This window comes from Elephantulus edwardii, unplaced genomic scaffold, assembly GCF_000299155.1.
Source record: "Elephantulus edwardii isolate Elephantulus edwardi_28Jun2011 unplaced genomic scaffold, EleEdw1.0 scaffold00041, whole genome shotgun sequence".
Classification (NCBI taxonomy): Eukaryota; Metazoa; Chordata; class Mammalia; order Macroscelidea; family Macroscelididae; genus Elephantulus; species Elephantulus edwardii.
Window position 1 is genome coordinate 11308213 of NW_006399791.1, and position 5791 is coordinate 11314003.

Below are 5791 nucleotides of genomic sequence, written 5' to 3' on the forward strand. Positions count from 1 at the left end.
GCAAAATACAAATTAAACAAGAAGACTTATAGGCAAGACCATGTGCTCCTTAATTTTCAAGTAAGAAACTGAAAACATTTAAGTTTTATAAAGTGACTTTTTGTCCAAGAGGTTTCAGGTCACTCACATATTTATTTATCTTTCCATTTCTTTCTCAACCCATCCAGTAACCTTAAGTTAGTGCTGATTGTTCTATTTCAGACAACCAGGACCCTGAAAGATTTAGCTAGATAAATAGAAGTGGTACTATCTATTAGTAAATAAAGTGAATTTTATAGAATTGTATCAGACTTACACACAAACAAATATAAACTCAACCTCCAAACCTCAGCACCGTCAGTAATCTTCCATCAAGCTTCTAAGGCTGTATGTCTTTATGGGGGAGACTTCTTGTCTTTTGTTTGTGGAGAAACTAGTAGATTCAAAGCACATAGATGTTCAACTTCTTAGTGAATTAGCAGGACAACATGCTGTGTACTATGTCAACAAAACTAGATCCATAGTGATAATTATGAGCACCCAATGAATGACCTTCATATACTGATGTGACAATCCTCAAAATGTCTCATTAGAGTCTAACTTCACTTACTGTGTGGCTAAAGGTGAAATTAGGAGAAAGGGCTTTTACTCAGTGAAAGATCTTCATTTACATAAAAAGAAGACCTGTTAATATAACTACTATTTTAGTATACACACCAACTATTAAAACCAAAGATAAAGAAATTCAGAACTTTGGCCAATTTCTGCAATCTGGCAACACATACTAGCTGAGTTATGGGATTGTATGAAGGATATCATACATATTGTGTACCATAGAGTCAGAAGTGAGACATAGTTGACCCTTTTCTCCTGTATCATACATGACAAAAAAAAAATCCAACATTTGAAAAAAACACAGAAGAAAGAAAAGACTACAATGATTTTCATAGAAACAGAAACTTTCTTATCAACAAAAATAAGTTAAACCAAAGGAAAGAAATAAGGAAGGAATAGATTTCAAAGGGCAGCTCCAGAAGTCAAAGCAAAACATTATATTGAAATGTGCAAAGTTATAGAGCTAGAAAACAAAGCTGGAATAGCATGCTCAGCATCTCTTAAGGTGAAATAATTAAATAAGAAACTAAGGCCTAGATTTACAGCACTGAAAAAATTCTATAGACACAGTACTGAACAACATAGAAAACTTTCAAAGAATGATAGGAGAACTATACAGAGTTCCTATATCAAAAAGTGAACTGAACCATTTCAGGAAGTAGCTTATGATCAAAAGCCAACGATGTAGAAGGAAGAGGTTCAAGCTGCACTGAAGTCCTTGACAGACAAATACACACACAAACACACACACACACACATAAAGCCACAGGATTGAGGATTGAAATTCTTCATCAAAAAGATACATTACTGGACATACTGACTAGTCTATGCCAAGAAAGTTTGAAGAAAGCTAACTGCCTAACCAACTGGAAAAGATCCATGTTTATTCCCACTCTAAAAAGAAGTGATGCAATAGAATGAGGAAGTTATCAAACATGTTGTTGTGTACCATGGAGTTTGAACCAACCCAAAGGTGACCTTCCAGCAGATTTTCTCAGGCAGTTATTCATGAGGGTGGAGACTGCCCATCCTTCTCAGGCAGAGCAGTTGGTGGATTAAAAAAGCATACTTTGGGACTGCAGCTCAGCTTCTTACCCCTAGGCCACAGAGCATATAAAATCTTGCTAAGGATTTTTAAAAACAAGTTGGAACAGTACACCAACTGAGAACTGCGAGAAATTAAAGCTGGGTGCAAAAGAGTCTGTGAAACAAGGGATAGAATTTCTGACATCAGATGGATCTTAGATGAAAGGAGAGAATACTAAAAAGACTTTTATTTACATTTTATTGAATATGTAAAACATTCAACTATGTGTATCATAACATATTATGGATAACACTAAGAACAATGAAAATTATAAAACACTTAATTTTGGTCATGTGAAACCTGTACATAGACCAAGCAGCAGCAATTTGAATAAAATAAGGAGAGATTGCCTTGTCTAAGGTTAGGATACAAGTGCATAAGGGGAATATTCTTTTTTCATATTTCTTTAATACTCAAACTGAGGAAATATTTTGAGAAAATGGAATGAATATATGAAGAAGAATGTAATATCAGGTTTGGAGGAAAACTCATAAACAACCTATATTATTCAATTGACACCATCTTGCTGATAGAAAGTAGAGACTTGAAGCACTTACTGATGAAGATCAAAGCCTACAACCTTCAATATGGGTTATATCTCAGCATCAAGGCATGAAAATCTTCACCACTGGAATAATAGGCAACACTGTACATAGATAAAAGATTGAAGTTATTAAAAATTCCATTTTACTTTGATCTATAATCAAATATACATGTAACTGTAGTCAAGGAATCAAGAAAGTATTGCACTCCACAGAGGTGATCTCAACAATTTCTTCTTTTTTTAAATGTATTTATATTGAAGTAGATCTGAAATTCCAGATTATTTTGTCACTTCAATATAATGTTATGAGGGCCAAATGATCTTTAACTTCAGTTGGAGTAAGTCTTCTAAACCCAGTCTCATTGCAGATTCTAACTTCTATGTTGTCTTCTGTCATTTGCCCTTCAAAGCTTTCCTTTAGTTACGACAGCTGATGCTTCAAGATCTTCATTATGTATTTTCTTCAGACAAGTTTTCCCTTTCACATAGTTCTTTCCCATGGCTGCAGCTTTCCAGGCAAAATAAGTTCCAGATTGATCTGATCGAAATAAAGATGGTCATTATTCTTCATTTCAACCACAAATAAGTAAAGAAATTCTAAATGGGTATACACTACCAGATTAGGTATATTATTGCATCACAGAAGCTGTTCTCTTAACTAGCAGTGGGAATGGGATGTCGGTAAACAAGATAGTACTGCTGAGCTAGCTTCCAAGCACAGTGTACAAGTATAAGAATATGAACCCCTGGCACTGTACACCAAACCTTTATGCTTGGTGATTGATTCCACTTTGTGTACCTTTCACTCATCATACAGAATAAGATTCTATTTCTTTTTTGTTAGTAACACCACACCTGTTGAAGCTTTAATTTCCACAGAGGTGGCTCCTCCAGCTCCAATAGCCAAAGCACATTCAATTTGTACAAGTTTACCAGATGGGCTAAATGTTGTCAGTGAAAATATATACCCAAATTCTACCATCTTTACTTGGAAAGCCAAAGTACAGTGTGAATAATTTCTTGAAAGTAGTAATGACCAAGAATGTCAACTTGAACCCCCAAGAAACCATAACCGCCACCCAAGCAGATATATGCACAACCATGTTTATTGTGGCTTTGTTCACAATAGCAAAGAATTGGAAACAACACTAGTGCTCATCAACAAACAAATGGATAGAGAAGCTCTGGCATATTCACACAATGGAATACTATGATGCATTGAAAAACAAGGAAACCATGCAATGTTATTCAAAATGGGTAACCCTGGAGGACATTGTGCTGAGTGAAATATCTCAGTCACAAAAGGACAAATACTGCATTGTGCCACTGTTGCAAAATAGGTCTGACATTGGGGTTGGGGAGAGACTGAGAAAGATGGGATAAATTATGTATACTGCATTGAAATAAATGACAGAACTGTTTAAAAGGTATATATGATTAGGTATTATTGTCATGACAGGAGTCCAGAATGAAGGCTGCATAGTGCAGTGGACTTGGAGGGAGCAATTGTATAACATTGAGAGAATTTTTCTTTCACTTTTCAAAGAGAAGAACGAACTAGAGGGGAGGGGTGGTCAGGGAGAAAAGTGCAACAATGAATGAATGGAAATCTAAAATATATGTAAGTTTTTATGAAAATTAAAAATAAATAATAAAATGTCAATTTGAAACTACAGTTTGCTTGACCCAAGTCATAGTATCTTTAATTTCTTCATATGTATGTGAAAGTTAGACAATAAATAATGAATATCAAAGAAGAATCGGTGCCTTTGAATTGTGATACTGGAGAAGAATATAACATACACTGCCAAAAGAATGAAGACACTTGCCTTGGAGGAAGTGAAACTAGCTTGCTCCTTAGAGGAAAGTTGATGACATTTCATCTCACAAACTTTGGAAGTATTTTCCGGAGAAACCAGGCCTTGGAAAAAAAATGGAAGCAAGACTATTACATCACACTTGAAATAGTAGAGGGTCAGCAAAAGAGATGAAGACCCTCAGTGAGATGAAATGACAATTGAGTGCAATAATGGATTGCATGGCAGAAACTGGTACAATGGCATACAATAGAACAAAGTTTCAATCGGTCAGAGAGTAACCTGACAATGACTCAGGGTTGACTTGATAGCATGTAACAATACTAAAAGCAACAACATAAAGATAAATTCAAGTTCTAGGATATTCATTAATGGAGTCAGGGATAACTCTAAAGCAGAGCAAATCCTACACAAGAGAGTGAGTTACATGGTTGGTTGATGTCCATCTTCATAACATTTCAGACCTTATACAGAATGTAATGAAACACTAACCCAACTTATTACATATTAAATTTACAACAGACCTTACCTTGCACAGTAGTTTGAGGTCATTATTCCAGAGCCTATATCAATCCTGGAAGGAGGCGTGGCATCCACTTCCATAATAGCTTGCCTCCGGAAACCCTATGAACCTGGAGAGAGGATGAAAGGCACCCAAGAGTCGAGGATTCTCCTTCATAGGGTCGCTATGAGTCACCTGCGACTCGACGGCACTTAACAACAACCTATCAATCCTATTCCAGACCCATACCAATCTATCTTATTGAAGATGTCCCTCTTACGCTGCCAAGCCAAGGACATCCAGTTTACATTCATCAGCTGCTTTGTGGAAGAAAGAAGGACAATTCTCTCCCATGTGATTTAGGGCTTCTGAAGACCCACTGAAGAGTCAGCTCCTGGTAAATTCCGACTTGATGGTACATAAAAACAACGGTACTTTCTCCAAGATCTGATTGTACTTGATGACATGTTAAAATACATGAGACAGTATGTTATCATTTTTGTGTCTAAAAAATTCTGTCTGGAGTTCTTCAATGACAGTTTTCATTGTTATTCTAGCAATATAATATTTTCTACTAACACCATAATTAAAAAATGTCAAACTTACTTTGGTCTTCTTTATTACTGCTCAGTTTCCATTTGCATATGAAGGGATTGAAAATATCATAGCTTTACTCAGGCAATAATTAAGTCCTCAAGATGATTTTTGTTGTTGTTTTTAATTTAAATTCATTATTAATTTCAGTAAAAATTTACAGAGACTGGATTTCCATTCATTCATTGTTGCACTTTTCTTCCCTCCAAACCCTCCCACCTAGTATACTACCCTCTTGGAAAAGTAAAAGAAAAATTCTTTTATTGTTTTACAAACCCTCCCCCAGCTCCACTCCACCATGTAGCCTTCCCTCCAGACTCCTGTCATGACAAAAATACCTAATCACATATCCCTTTTAAACAGTTTTCTCCCTCGTCTGTTTCAATGCAGTATACGTTATTGAACCCATCTTTCTCAGTCTCTCCCCAACTCCGAAGTCAGTTCTGTTTTACAACAGTGGCACCATATAGTATTTGTCCTTTTTTGACTGAGATACTTCACTCAGCATAATGTCCTCTACATTCACCCATTTTGAATAATATTGCATGAGTTCCTTGGTTTTCAATGCAGTGTAGTATTCCATTGTGTGGATATACCACAGCTTCTGTATCCATTCGTTTGTTGACGGGCACTTAGGTTGTTTTCAATTCCTT

General features: G+C 35.9%; 1 pseudogene; it reads right to left on the reverse strand.

Annotated features, from left to right (window-relative positions):
• Positions 1–2517: 2517 nt before the first annotated feature.
• Positions 2518–3207, reverse strand: LOC102853699 (annotated as a pseudogene).
• Positions 3208–5791: the final 2584 nt, after the last annotated feature.